Here is a 14,023-nt window from a genome sequence, read left to right on the forward strand (position 1 = left end):
GGTTAGGAAATGTCTTTTAAGTGTGAACTGAGTCCCACTATTCATAATTTACAGGGACATTATGAATTATTTTCCCACTTCTTATCCTATTCTCTAATTAATTAAGGGCCGTGGATCCTTTAGGGGCTTGCAAATCAATATAAACAACGAACCTTTTGCACAATGAATAGATCTGGTACACATATGCAGTGTTTAAATGTATGCAGATGTTCTTGTAATGAATAAAATATAGATTCACATACTTTTAGAAATAAATGTTTTGGGCGCCTGGGCGGCTCAGTCAGTTAAGCCTCCCACTCTTGGTTTTGGCACATGTCATGATGTCACCGTTGTGAGATCAGCCTCACGTCAGGCTCCATGCTGGGCGTGGAGCCTGGTTGGGATTTTCTCCCTCCCTCTCTCTCTGCCCTCCCCGCTCACATGCTCTCACTCTCTCTCTCTCAAAAAAAAAAAAAAACACAGAAATTTTCGTTTCTTCTTATTACTAAAGCAATACATACATATTGTAGAAAACTATGAACTGTGGAAAGGAAGAACATAAAGTTTACCTAAAATCCTTCTACCCAGAGGTAGCTACAGTTGTGTGTTTTTCAAGAAACTTTTCTTTTATAATAGACTGAGATTTGTAGAAAAATTGTGAGGATAGCGCAGAGAGTACCCATATAGCCCCCACTTAGTTTCCCCTATGATTAACGTCTTACATTAGTATGGTACACTTGTTAAAATTAATGAATCAATATTGCTTCATTATGATTAATAGCAGTCTATATGTTTTTCACATTTCCTTAGTTTTTAGCTAATGTCCTTTATCTGCCCGAGATCTCATCTATTAGTTACCACATTACATTTGGTTGTCCTATTTTCTTAAGCTCCTCCTAGCTGTGACATTTTCTCACACCTTCTTTGTTTTTGTTGACATTGACAGGTTTTTAAAATGTTTATGTTTATTTATTTATTTATTGAGAGAGAGAGAGAGAGAGCGAGCGAGGCCGGAAGGGGCAGAGAGCGAGAGGGAGAGAAAAATTCCAAGCAGGCTCCACTGTGTCAGTGTAGAGACCAACCAGGGGCTCAAACTCAGAACCATGAGATCATGACCGAGCCAAAACCAAAAGTCAGCTGCTTAACTGACTGAGCCATCCAGACACCCCGACATCGACAGTTTTGGGGAGTACTCGTCACATATTTATAGAATGTCCCTCAGTGGGGTTTGCTTGATGTTTTTCTCATGATTAGACTGGGGTTACGGGATTTGGGGAGGAAGACCACAGAAGTAAAGGACCATTCTCATCACACCATATCAACTGTACTATATTTAAGATATACATATTTTCCCCACTACCCAAAACTAGAGCATCCCTATGAAGTTTTTCATAAGCTGAAATGGCTTAAAGCTAAGAGACAATTGACATTCATTATATGGGGAAAAATTTGAGCATTCCCAGGTCCAAAAAATCACCTCTCTTAGGATTTTCTGGTACCTTAGTACACATCTTGCTAATGGAGGGACAAAATAAATCCAGATAGAGGACAGATGCTCCCAGACAATGGTTCAAAGCTTTGGTGGCTGGATGCTGACATGCTGAGGGTAGTCGCCAGGGAAGGGGCTGGGAGGCACCACTCTCGCTGCTCCGGGAATGAGCCACCTCTACAAAAGCTCACCACCAAACCAACACTCAACCCTCTCCTTGTGTTTCCTCTTTTTTCCTAAAAGCAAAAATCCGCTTTGGATTTCTATCGCTTAGCAAAAATGGGTATCAATGTATGTCTTTCATAAAAGGAAAGTGGTGTGATGCAAACTTTTGAAAAGCAGGACATACCTATATATATTGTTACACTGCACACAGTATTTTGTACCCTGTTTCTTTTTCATTCAAATGCCTATCGTGAGAGCCTTCCATACCATTAATAGCAGGGTAGGAGTATGTACAAGTTCGTGTTAAAATTTGAATGACTTCTGAGGAGTATTTTGTCTCTGTGTGTTTTATTTTTAAAGCCTTTTTAAAAATTTGATTTTATTTTAGAGAGAGAGTGCAGGAGTTTGGGAGAGGAGTAGAAAGAGAGAGAGAGAGAGAGAGAGAGAGAGAGAGAATTCCAAGCAGGCTCCATACTCAGCACGGAGCCCAAAGCAAGGCTTGATCCCACCACCCTGGGATCATGACCCCAGCCAAAATCAAGAGTCAGTCCCTCAATGGACTGAGCCACCCGGGCGCCCCTCCATGTCTTTCTTTAAAAGATGGATTCCTTGGATCCAATTCCTACAGGGATTTGTTTACATTATAAAGGGAGCTCTAACTGAAGAGTCTGCTTCCTGTATCCTGGCATTGCACATCAAGGGCTCTTGGTTGAATTGGACTTTGTGAGCTATTTTCAGGCCCTCATTGAATTTGCCTTGGGGTCAGCAAGATGAGAGCAGGTAAGAGAACCATATAGGGGATGGACTAGGTAGAGAATGAAGAAAAACAGGAGACTTAGACTTCTACCTAAAGGGGGAGAGTCCAATTCAGAGTCACTACCTGGGATAGTATTAGAATGGAGAGTATCAGAAAGACTCTTTCTTACTAAACCACAGCATATTCCCATGAATTAAGAGACAAGGGGCGTGGCAGATTTGTGACAGTAGATAGTTGGGTCATTTAGAAGTGATATTTTTATGGAGTGGAAAGTGACCCCAAACAACTAGCTGATTTGTTCTTTAGTCAGCATTTTAGTAGATGTTAAAATTTAGTTCATCTGGTTGGACTTTTGCCTCCCATAATCACCACATAATCACATCACAAAATCACATCATTTAAAAACCAACACTGTGGCTGAACACAATCTCCTATTTTGGGTGTTACTGCTAATTGGACAATATTTACTTACTATTCTATATGGGCTAGAGGTAAACCAACTACATTATTAGTTTTAGATAACACAGATTGTGCTGATTTTTGCCTATGCATCCAGAAAAATACATTTGTAGTATCATGCTAGGAAGCGAGGGGCAGGGAGCTTAGACTGGGAGCATCATACCAAAGTATAATGTATTTGCAGCAGTAAATCAGGGTTCAGAGGAGGCTATAGAAATAAGACTGCCAACCCATACGAGATGTCCAAATTCATCCAAATAATAAGCAACCAGGACATCTGAGTTTATTCATTCAAATGTGGTATGCTGGCTACAGCAGTAGACTGAGAAATATATAACCCAGATTCATCACTTCCTGGCTTGGAGTTTCAATCTCTGAAGGTTCTCTTTAGCGCTCCTAGTCTATGAATCTATGATTCTACTCAGTATGAGGCACTATTCTGGGTTGTTTGTGGGAGTCAAGGTTGTATAAAACACTGTCCATGTTCTTAAAAATCAAAGTAAGGAGTTGATGGTCCCATGAACACTTAGCAAACATTTGCCACCAGAAGTCAAGAAGGCCTCTAGTACAGAGATAGAGATAGGGCATATCAGGGAGAGTGACACATTTCCAACAACAAAACAAGGCTATGATGTTTGCCTTAGCTTCAACTCTAATTATTCTGCTCCAAATATCCCCTTAGACACTGCTAATATGAAGTGATGACATTAATTGAAAAACAAATACACCGGAACTTAGGCATGTGTGTAGCCTCTTTGAAATAATATCCTTGAAAGATTATTTGAAGATACTTGATAACTGCCTTCATAGCATGTGGCACATGTTCAAATTTACTCAGTTGGAATAGACTTTGGTCATTGGAGAGCAGACAATGTGTTTGGGAATGGCCACATGCCATTTAGAGCCAAGTCAAATGAATAAGACAAGTGATAGAGCTAGGCCATAAATTTTGAGTTAAAAATGAAGTGTGACAATTAAGAAATGAGATTGACTTTCTTGAGGACCCTGTAGTTGGCTCTGAAGGCAATTCTTATTCCTAGAGATAGTTTGAGCATCACAAGAACAAGTAGATGTCCTCCCAAGGGAAGCACTTTGAAAGACAACAGCACATGCCTAGCATACTTATGATTTCACTGTTTGTTTAGTTAGCAACATCAGCTATGTTACCAGCAGTTAAATATTATACCCAACTATTCCTTGTCATTACGTTTTTGTGACAAGTAATATCTTTCACTTCTGAAGGAAGACATTTTCAAGTAACACTTACTTTCAAGTGATTTTCATTTGCCCCTCACCGGCGCCTTGCATTATGCGCTAGACGTTGAGCTGGATAACTCCCGCAGCAACCCACTATGGAATAACCATCATTTCCCTCATTTTATAGATGAAAAAAACGAGGTCCAGAAAAGTTATGTGGCATCGTGATAGAAATTAGGATCTTCCTTCAAGTTTGCCAAGGATCATAAAAGAACCCTTTTCTGTAGTGCGTTGAAGAAGTTCTTGTGCAGTGAGTAATGTATGAAACATTAGTACAATTTATTTTCTCTTTTCTTGGTATTGCAACACCGTTTGAACCAACCAGCCAGAGCGCACCTTGCCTGTCATAGACTCCATACTTGCCTGCCAGAGACTAATGTAATAAAACTGACATTTCGTTTATTTGACACCTGTTTCTCAACAATAACCCTTCCGAATTTGCCAGTTAACCACACGAGGGTTTCCCCTCTTTTGTTATGTGGTTGCTTGGTTTGATTGAGCTTCAAGTTTTTTGACTCACAGCGCATATTCACCTTGGTTGCTGATAAAAGTTATTTTAAGTAGTCTCCAGGCTTCTCAATTTTTTTTTTTTCACAGCCAAGGAAATAGTAACTATCCAACCCGAGGTAATTAATCATTCTGGACTGTTTTCTTATCTTTCACCTGGGGATAAAAATGTTTGCCTTACCTTTCCTCTCAGAATTGATGGACGGTCTGAATGCAGTAATGTCACTGAATGGACGTTGAAGAATTATAATGCATGGTATAAAATGCACAGTATTGTTTTTTTCACATCAATTATGTGATTGACTAACCACTAAGCCAATGTGTATTTTGATGTAATTAGATCTAGGTTCTGGGCTGGCTCCAGAGAAAGATTACTTTCTTTGTCTTAGCTCCAGAAAACAGAAGAGGGTCGTGCATCACCAAAGGCCAGGCCCTGAAAGATCTCCACTACTCACTGTCAAAAACATTTGATTATATTTCACAATGTATACAAATATCAAATCATTATGTTGTACACCTGAAACAAATGTCATGTTACATGTCAATTATATCTCAATTAAAACAGGTCAAAAACTGCAAAGTACAGTTTTGAGTTGAGAAGCTTTCTTAAAATCTAGATTGTAGCCGTCTCGCAAAAAGATATAGAATGCTGTACGAGGCTTGCTTTATGTTATATTGCAAGCTAATAGAAGTTGAAATTGGTAAAACAAAACATCAAAAATTCCCCGAAACTCCCAAACCCATTCAATTAGGTGGTTTACAGCAATGAACCAAATGGGGAGAACCAGGGGAGGGAGCAAAAGACCTCCCTGCAAGAAGTGGGAGGCCTTTCAGCCCTGATTCTTGCCCACTCTTTGAAGATAGGTGAGGCTCTGGTGCATTCTGACCATCAATTTCTTTTTTTTTAAATTTGTTTATTTTGAGAGAGAAAGAGAGAGAGAGAGAGAGAGAGAGAGGCAGAGAGAGGGGGAGAGAGAGAGAATCCTAAGTAGGGTTGGTCCGCACTGTCAGCTCAGAGCCTGATGTGGGACTCAAACCCATGAACTGTGAGATCATGACCTGAGCTGAAGTCAAGAGTGGGATGCTGAACCAACTGAAACAGCACCCCAATCAGTTTCTTTAATTAAAGGAAGTGAAGAGGTGAAGAGAATAATGCTTTGCTTATCTCATTGGGTTACCGTGAAGAGCCTTGCCAACGGTAAACAGCTATGCACAAAGTAAGGAATTAACAAATGTTTATTGAGTGCCTATTGTATACAGTGCCCTCCAGAAACTGGAAGTCTACTAGAGAAAGAATAAATGTTTAAAAATAAGGAATTGAGAGGGAGACAGTCGTAAGCGCCAAAATAGAGGTAAACATCACTCTTACAAATAAATCAACTAGGTGGTGAGTGGAATAGATCAAGAAGACGATTAAAATGAGGAAATGATTGTTTTTAGGCACACTGCTTTAGCATCACGTTTGCTTTATACCTTGTACTTAAAGCGTTTTTCATTTGGCAAACATATTGAGCAACTACTATGTGCTGGTTCCCGTACTAAAGACTACAGATGTATAGGGAGTTACAAACGCGTGTGCCTGCTTTCACTGAACCTATACTTTAGAGAAGAGAAACAAAGACATGATACAAAGACGTGATGAAAAGCTTTAGGTGTAATGGTGGACATGTAGACAGGTCCCAGTAGGCGTAGCACAAAGGAAGTATTGGGAGTGGGAGCAGAATCTGGGAAACTTCAAGGAGGAGGTGCCCTCGAATCTTGAAGAAGAGGTCTCCTTCAAGTGGACAGGAGGCAAGGAGGGAAGGACACCTCTGGCAGAGGGAAGGGCATGAACACAAAAGCAGAGGTGCATAGAGCCTGGAGAGTAAAGGCCACTGTTAGTGGCTCTGAGTGTCACTACCGAAATGAGACGTGGGAGAGGAAGGGGCACAGACAAAAAGATAAGATAACTTTTATTTTTGTCACAACTTTGCCCAGATTCAGGCCCGTAACCACTCTATATTTTCCCGTTTCATAAAATAGCTTTAAGTCCTACCCGCATAAAGTTGGAAGCATCTGTATTTGCAAGAAGGTTTTGTTTCCAAACTTGTTTTACTGGTATCTTCCACATAGACAAGGTGCTGAATGGCACAACAGGATTGGTTGATGCTTTACTATTTACTGTGTATTCATCTGAACTGGTTAAAGACTTTCTGTGTGAACTCCTTCTCAGAAAAAACAACAGCCAAAAAAAAAAAAAATTCGATTAGGCATCCAGATTTCTGGGACCCCAGAGCAGTTGTTAGCTTCCTAAATGTTAGCACTATTCTGGAATATTTTTCACCTAAGGTCTACACCATCCATGTTTCCATTCCTTCCTCCCCTCCCCTCCGCCCCACTCCCTGGCTGCACTTGCAACATTGGTTACCATCTGGTGAGAATGGGTCCTTTTTATTTTGCTGTGGAATCTATTAGCTATTGTATTAGAGCTCACAGGAATGAATGCTTGGTGCTCCTAAGAAGCTGACATGTGATATATTTCCCTCTCAAAATTGGAGAGTCTTTATCTGCTGTTGACTACAGGCTATCTTGCATGAGCATCATTCCTGCCTTTTCAACAGGAGCTAGTCTAGTGCAATAGCCATTTGCCATAGGGAAACTCCATTACCTCTCCTTACCAGAAGGATAGATCCTGTCTGCTGTTTACACTGAAGATGGGAGAAATTTAATTAAATTCTTTCAAGTGCTAGATTTACTTACACTATCAATTTACTGCTAAGCCCACCATTCTCATTTTGGAGAAAGAGAATAGGACCATATGTCTCCAAGTTATCAACTGTCGGCACTTCCAGTAATAGTTTTCTGCTTAGAATCAAAAGAAAGATTTGGGTTTTTGAGTCCCCAAAGCCCTCTAGTGAGAACCTTACGACTTCGTGATTTGGAACTGAATTTACTATACACTTTTGTTTCTTGGAATGAGTTTTGCAATAAATCCACTATCTTATTTGCAAAATGTCTTAGGGCAAAGTCTGGCAGCTTCTCCAAAGAGTAGCTCTCTTGCCCCATCACTGCCTGGTGAAAAAGTATGCAACAGTCAGATCAAGCAGTAATAAATCATCCACATCTTTGGCCAAGTGACAAAATACTGGCCTGTGAGGTAAAGCTAAAGAAAGCAGTGATAAGGACACACATCCATTGACATGGAAACTATATAAATACTAAGGGAAACTTGGTTAAAATTTCTGATGCCAGAGATAAAGATTTCGTAATCCTATCTAGAAAATGATATTATGGGAAATCTTCTCCCCTCAAGTTTCAGTTTAGATGACTATTTAATTTAGAGATGGAACAGAGATACATGTGCATTTTCACATTTCTCAAATCTGTATCCAAAATGTCTGATATTTGGATCACAGCTCAGAAGAATTCTATCCCAAATTAAATGGGGCATGGGGCCTGTCTACAAGTAGCTTATAGTGCAGTTGGAAAGATGGGATTTCCACACATGGCGTCGTGAAAGTCAAAGAAAGTTTGTGATGGGGGCGGTGCACCTGGGCGGCTCAGTCAGTAAAGCGGCCGACTCTTGGTTTCAGCTCAGGTCACGATCTCGCGGTTCGTGAGATCGAGCCCTGTGTCAGACTCTGTGCGGGCAGCATGGAGCCTGCTTGGACTGCTCTCTCTCCCGGTCTCTCTGCCCCTCCCCTGCTCAGGCATGCACGTGCTCTATTTCTCTCTCAAAATCAGTAAACTTTATATTAAAAAGGAAGTTTGTGATGAAGGGTGAAATGTGTTTAACTTAGTGTAAACGTGCAGCATACAGTCACATATCAGGAGCTATGGAAAGTTAGGAAGAGAAACAAGGATTAACAGTGGCTCACATCTTGGGGAAAATTTCATGAAGAATGTGCAGTTTATGCCATGTCTCAGAGGCTGGGCATGTTTTGGATGCACAGAGGGATGAAGAAGGAGTGACTATGGTAGGCAGAAGGCAAAGAAGAGGCCAGGCTGCCTAGGTTGGAGTATGTGAGAATGTTGGCCAGGCAGGGTAGACTCAGACTTGGCAATGCTAGCTTAAGAATTTGGTTTGGGTTCCACCGGCAAGAAAGTGCCATCAGGATCCATTGAGCAGTGTAGTGACACGATGCAAGTAGTGTTGTGGGAAAATTAGACCAAGATTTGTGGGATTACATATGGCTGTCCAGATGGCAAATGCACCAGTTGCAAAGATTCTTACTTGCCAGTACGGTGAGCAGGGAGCTGACTGTGGAAGGAAAGAGGCTGAAGGCTGGCATGAAACCAGGCCACAACGGAGGCTAGGATCAGCCAGGAAAAATTCAGATGGGGAGAACAGAGAATTTCAACTGGCAGCATGGAAGAATTGAAATGAAACATTCTGATCATTCAGATACAGTGTTTCCAAACGACTCAGAGGAGAAAGGACACTAAGGAGAACAGGAGAGTTGGCATAGTGAGGCCGCATTATTATCTGGCCACTGCTTCTCTCTACAGCTGTAACTTTTGTTTTTGAGAGAGAGGGAATGGGGTGGGGGAGGGGCAGAAAGAGAGAGAGAGAGAGAGAGAGAGAGAGAGAGAGAAAATCTCAAGCAGGCTCCACATCCAGCACAAAACCTGATGTGGGGCTCGATCTCATGACTATGAGATTGTGACCTGAGCCTAAATCAAGAGTTGGAAGCTTAACTGACCGAGCCACCCAGGCGCCCCTCCAACCTAATTCTGACGCATGTGCCATTGTATTGAACTGCCTGTGGCTTCCTGGAGTCAGTGTTTTCTCACCTCTCTAGGCCTGTGTCCAGAACACTCTTTCCCTCATTTTTCCTGAATGAAATTATTGTAGGCAGAATGGCCCCCAACAATATTCAAGTCCTAACCCCTGGAACTTGTAGCCATATAGTAAAAGGGACTATGCAGATGTAATTAAGGTTACATTCCCCAAGATATGGAAGGTAATCCTGGATTATCTAGGTGGGCCCAATCCAATCACATGAGCCCTTGAAAGCAGAGAACTTTCTCCAGCTGGAGTCACAGAGATGTGGCAAAAGAAGTCAGAGAGATTTCGAGTGGGAGACAAACTCAACTCAGTGTTGCTGGAGGGAGGCCACACGGAAACCATGAGAAGGAACGAGGGTGGCTTCTGGAAGCAAAGACTGGCCTCTGGCTGATAGCCAACAAGGAAACAAGGACCTCAGTCCCACAACTATAAGGAGCTGAATTTAACCATCAACCTGAATGCTTGGAATTGCATTCATTTCCAGAACCCCAGAAAGGAATGTGGTCACTGGCATCTTGGCATTGACCTTATGTAACTCAAAGCATAGGAAGCAGCCAAGTCACACTGTACCCAGACTTCTAGCCCACAGAGCTAGGAGATAATAAATGGAGGCTGCATGAAGACAATGCATTTGCTATAATTTGTTACAGTGGCCATAGGAAATGAATGTAGTGCCCTTTAACACTCAGCTCAAACATCCTACTTCTGGGAAGGCTTTCCTGAGCCCCTCTTCTGGGCTTGCATAGCGTCGTATATGTTTCTTTATAATGGCAGGGAAGACATTATATTGATGTCATCTGAGTGTGCAGCTGTCTCCTCCCCTAGATCATGAGAGCTTTGAAGGAAGGGACCATGTCTTATTCATTTTGATACCTGTAGCACTGTGTACTTAGCAAAGTACTTGGCAGCAGGTGCTCAGTAAATTATTGAGGGGAAAAGAGAAAGAAGATAAGAGAAGGAATAGGCGGATGAAGAGGCTGAGAGAGAGAAATGGAAAAAAGGAAATGGAATGGTATTTATGGAATGAATACAGCACGGGAATAAAAGGTGCAGCATAGGAAATATAGTCAATGATATAAGAGTGTTGTGTGGTGACAGATGGTAACTACACTTGCGGTGAGCACGGCATAACATATAGAGAAGTTGAATCGCTATTTGTACTCCTGGAACTAATGTCACATTGTGTGTAACTACACTCAGAAAATGGCCATAAACACATTTTAACAAAAAAGAAAAATGGAAAGGCAGTCAAGAATTGTGGACTCAGTAGAGCTTAGGAACAGTGTGTTGGCCACGGTGGCTGGAGATACAAATAAATACTAAAAGGAGACTTAAGTGTTCTAAAGGAATATCAACAAGCTTAGAGGACTCTAGAAACACTTAAAAATTGTAGGCATGACACAGCAATAACTTACTTGACACATCTCCAAAAGCAAGGGAATTAAAGGCAAGAATGAACTATTGGGACCTCATGAAGATAAAAAGCTTCTGCACTGCAAAGGAAACAATCAACAAAACTAAAAGGCAACCGACAGAATGGGAAAAGATATTTGCAAATGACATATCGGACAAAGGGCTAGTATCCAAAATCTATAAAGAGCTCATCAAACTCCGCACCCGAAAAACAAATAATCCACTGAAGAAATGGGCAGAAAACACGAGTAGACATTTCTCTAAGGAAGACATCCAGATGGCAAACAGGCACGTGAAAAGATGCTCAACGTCGCTCTTCATCAGGGAAATACAAATCAAAACCACACTGAGATATCACCTCACGCTGGTCACAGTGGCTAAAATTAGCAACTCAGGAAACAACAGATGCTGGAGAGGATGTGGAGAAACGGGGACCCTCTTGCACTGTTGGTGGGAAAGCAAACTGGTGCAGCCACTCTGGAAAACAGTGTGGAGGTTCCTCAAAAAATTAAAAATAGACCTACCCTATGACCCGTCAATAGCACTGCTAGGAATTTACCCAAGGGATACAGGAGTACTGATGCCTAGGGGCACTTATACCCCAATGTTTATAGCAGCACTCTCAACAATAGCCAAATTATGGAAAGAGCCTAAATGTCCATCAACTGATGAATGGATAAAGAAATTGTGGTTTATATACACAATGGAATACTACTTGACAATGAGAAAGAATGAAATCTGGCCTTTTGTAGCAATGTGGATGGAACTGGAGAGTGTTATGTTAAGTGAAATAAGCCATACAGAGAAAGACAGATACCATATGTCTTCACTCATATGTGGAGCTTGAGAAACTTAACAGAAGACCATGGGGGAGAGGAAGGAAAAAAAAAGTTAGAGAGGGAGGGAGCCAAACCATAAGAGACTCTTAAAAACTGAGAAGAAACTGAGGGTTGATGGGGGGTGGGAGGGAGGGGAGGGTGGGTGCTGGGCATTGAGGAGGGCACCTGTTGGGATGAGCACTGGGTGTTGTATGCAAACCAATTTGACAATAAATTTCGTATTTAAAAAATTAAAAAAAGGAATAAAGGATATCACTGAATTTTAATCAAGGTACAGTTTTCATATCGCATCATCTTGCACATCACCCTGAATATAGAAAAAGAAAGCCAAATTCTTCATTTTTTCTCCTATATTAAATCTTAACATCCTCAAAAAAAAATTGTCAGCATGAATTTCTGCCCAAACATTACTAAGCCCCACGTATGCAGCACACCTTCAAGTGCTTTTTAGTTCTTCATTCCTAAACAGGAATGGATGGCCAAAAGTCACCAGTCTTTGGAAAGAAAGCTTCAGCTTGAAAGACAGAGACCAACGCAAAGGGAAAAGGTACTGGAAGCATTTTAGTGAGTGGAAGAAAATGTCTGTGAAACAATAATTTATATCCTCAAAGAAATAAGAGATCATACATCACTAAAACAAGAACATGATTATATAAAAGAAAGTTAATCAAGGAATAAGAAAGAGTTTTTGAAAGTTAATATGATACCAAAAAACAAATGTAGTGAACAGCTTTGAAGATAAAATTGAGGGGGCGCCTGGGTGGCGCAGTCGGTTAAGTGTCCGACTTCAGCCAGGTCACGATCTCGCGGTCCGGGAGTTCGAGCCCCACATCGGGCTCGGGGCTGATGGCTCAGAGCCTGGAGCCTGTTTCCGATTCTGTGTCTCCCTCTCTTTCTGCCCCTCCCCCGTTCATGCTCTGTCTCTCTCTGTCCCAAAAATAAATAAACGTTGAAAAAAAATTAAAAAAAAAAAGAAGATAAAATTGAGGAAATCACACAGAAAGTTGAACAAAAGAATTTCATTTCATTCATCAAAATTGCTTGAGCGCTTACTATGTGCCAGATACTGTTCTAGGCTCTTGGAATATATTATTACATTATCATCATCAACAGCAACAAAGTGACAAAAATCCCATCTTTATGTAGCTTACAAAATAAAAACAAGGTAGAAGAACAATCCAACCCATCCATCATCAAACTAATAAGAATTTCCAGAAAGAAAACAGAAAATGGTGAGAGAAAATTATCAATGAAATAATGCAAAATTCTTTCCCCAGCTCCCAAGGACACGAGTCTTCAGATTTAAAGGGCCCACCTAGAATCCAGCATGAGACCATTGTGAGATTCCAGAACACTAGGGATAGAGAGAAGAACCTGAAAACTTCCTGAGAGAAAAATAAAATAAGTCACGTATCAAGTATCGGGCTTCTCAACAAGATTTTATGCAATGGAGTAATTAATGCCTTCAAAATTCTGAGCAAGTGATTATTTTCAACCAAGATTTCTTTCCTCAGCAAAGTCTCAAAAATGTTGGGTATAGGGGCGCCTGGGTGGCTATAGGGGTGCCTGGGTGGCTCAGTTGGTTAAGCGTCTGACTCCAGCTCAGGTCATGATCTCGCAGTTCATGGGTTCGAGCCCCGCATTGGGCTCTGTGTCGACAGCTCAGAATCTGGAAGCTGGAGCCTGCTTCAGATTTTGTGTCTTCCTCTCTCTCTGCTCCTCCCCACTCATGTTCTGTCTCTCTGTCTCTCTCAAAAATATAGAAACATTAAAAACATTTTTTTTAAATGTTGTCTATAATGCATCCTTACTCAGGTGGTGACACTCAACCAAAGCAAGCATGTAAACCAAGAGAGAGATTCACAAAACAGGGTTCCTATCCAAGGGAGAGGTGAAAGGAATTTACAGGATGACAGCTTTTTGGCGAGCTCAGAGCACAACTGTCCAGGAGGGACACTTATAGGTGGAAAAGACCTCAAAACCCACACAAAAGTGACAAACCTGAGAGATAATCTGAGAGCTTTGCTCATGTGACCATAAGGACAGTTGGACTGACAAGCATTTTTACAAGACCATTGGTAGGTATGGAAAGACTTGGCTCCAGGTTCAGATAAACTATGCAAAGGAGGGGAATGAATCAGGTAATCATTAACTACTGAAAGAACAGAAACTGTATATGGAAGGAAATGTAATCATACTATATATCTTGGCTCATCGGTTGATATTTGTGTAACCATAACGATGCAAACTTTAAAGTACGATATAACAATTGGTAGAATGGGGGGGGGGTTGTAAGGAAATTGAATCCTCATGGACCAGACCCCAACAGATAATTATAATGAATCAAAAGACAACAATGCATGCGTGCTATTTAACAATATGGAAGTAAC

General features: G+C 41.2%; 1 long non-coding RNA gene across 4 annotated transcripts in view; it reads left to right on the forward strand.

Annotated features, from left to right (window-relative positions):
• The window catches only part of LOC102899315, a 111,545-nt gene that overhangs the window by 11,041 nt on the left and 86,481 nt on the right, over nucleotides 1-14,023 (forward strand). Inside the window, exon 3 of one of the 4 annotated variants that reach the window (XR_006593216.1) lies at nucleotides 4,234-4,365. The exons of the other annotated variants lie outside the window; for them this stretch is intronic. This is a non-coding gene — a long non-coding RNA (uncharacterized LOC102899315). The remainder of the gene's footprint in view (nucleotides 1-4,233; nucleotides 4,366-14,023) is intronic. 4 annotated transcript variants of the gene reach the window in all.

This window comes from Felis catus, chromosome X (assembly GCF_018350175.1).
Source record: "Felis catus isolate Fca126 chromosome X, F.catus_Fca126_mat1.0, whole genome shotgun sequence".
NCBI lineage: Eukaryota > Metazoa > Chordata > Mammalia > Carnivora > Felidae > Felis > Felis catus.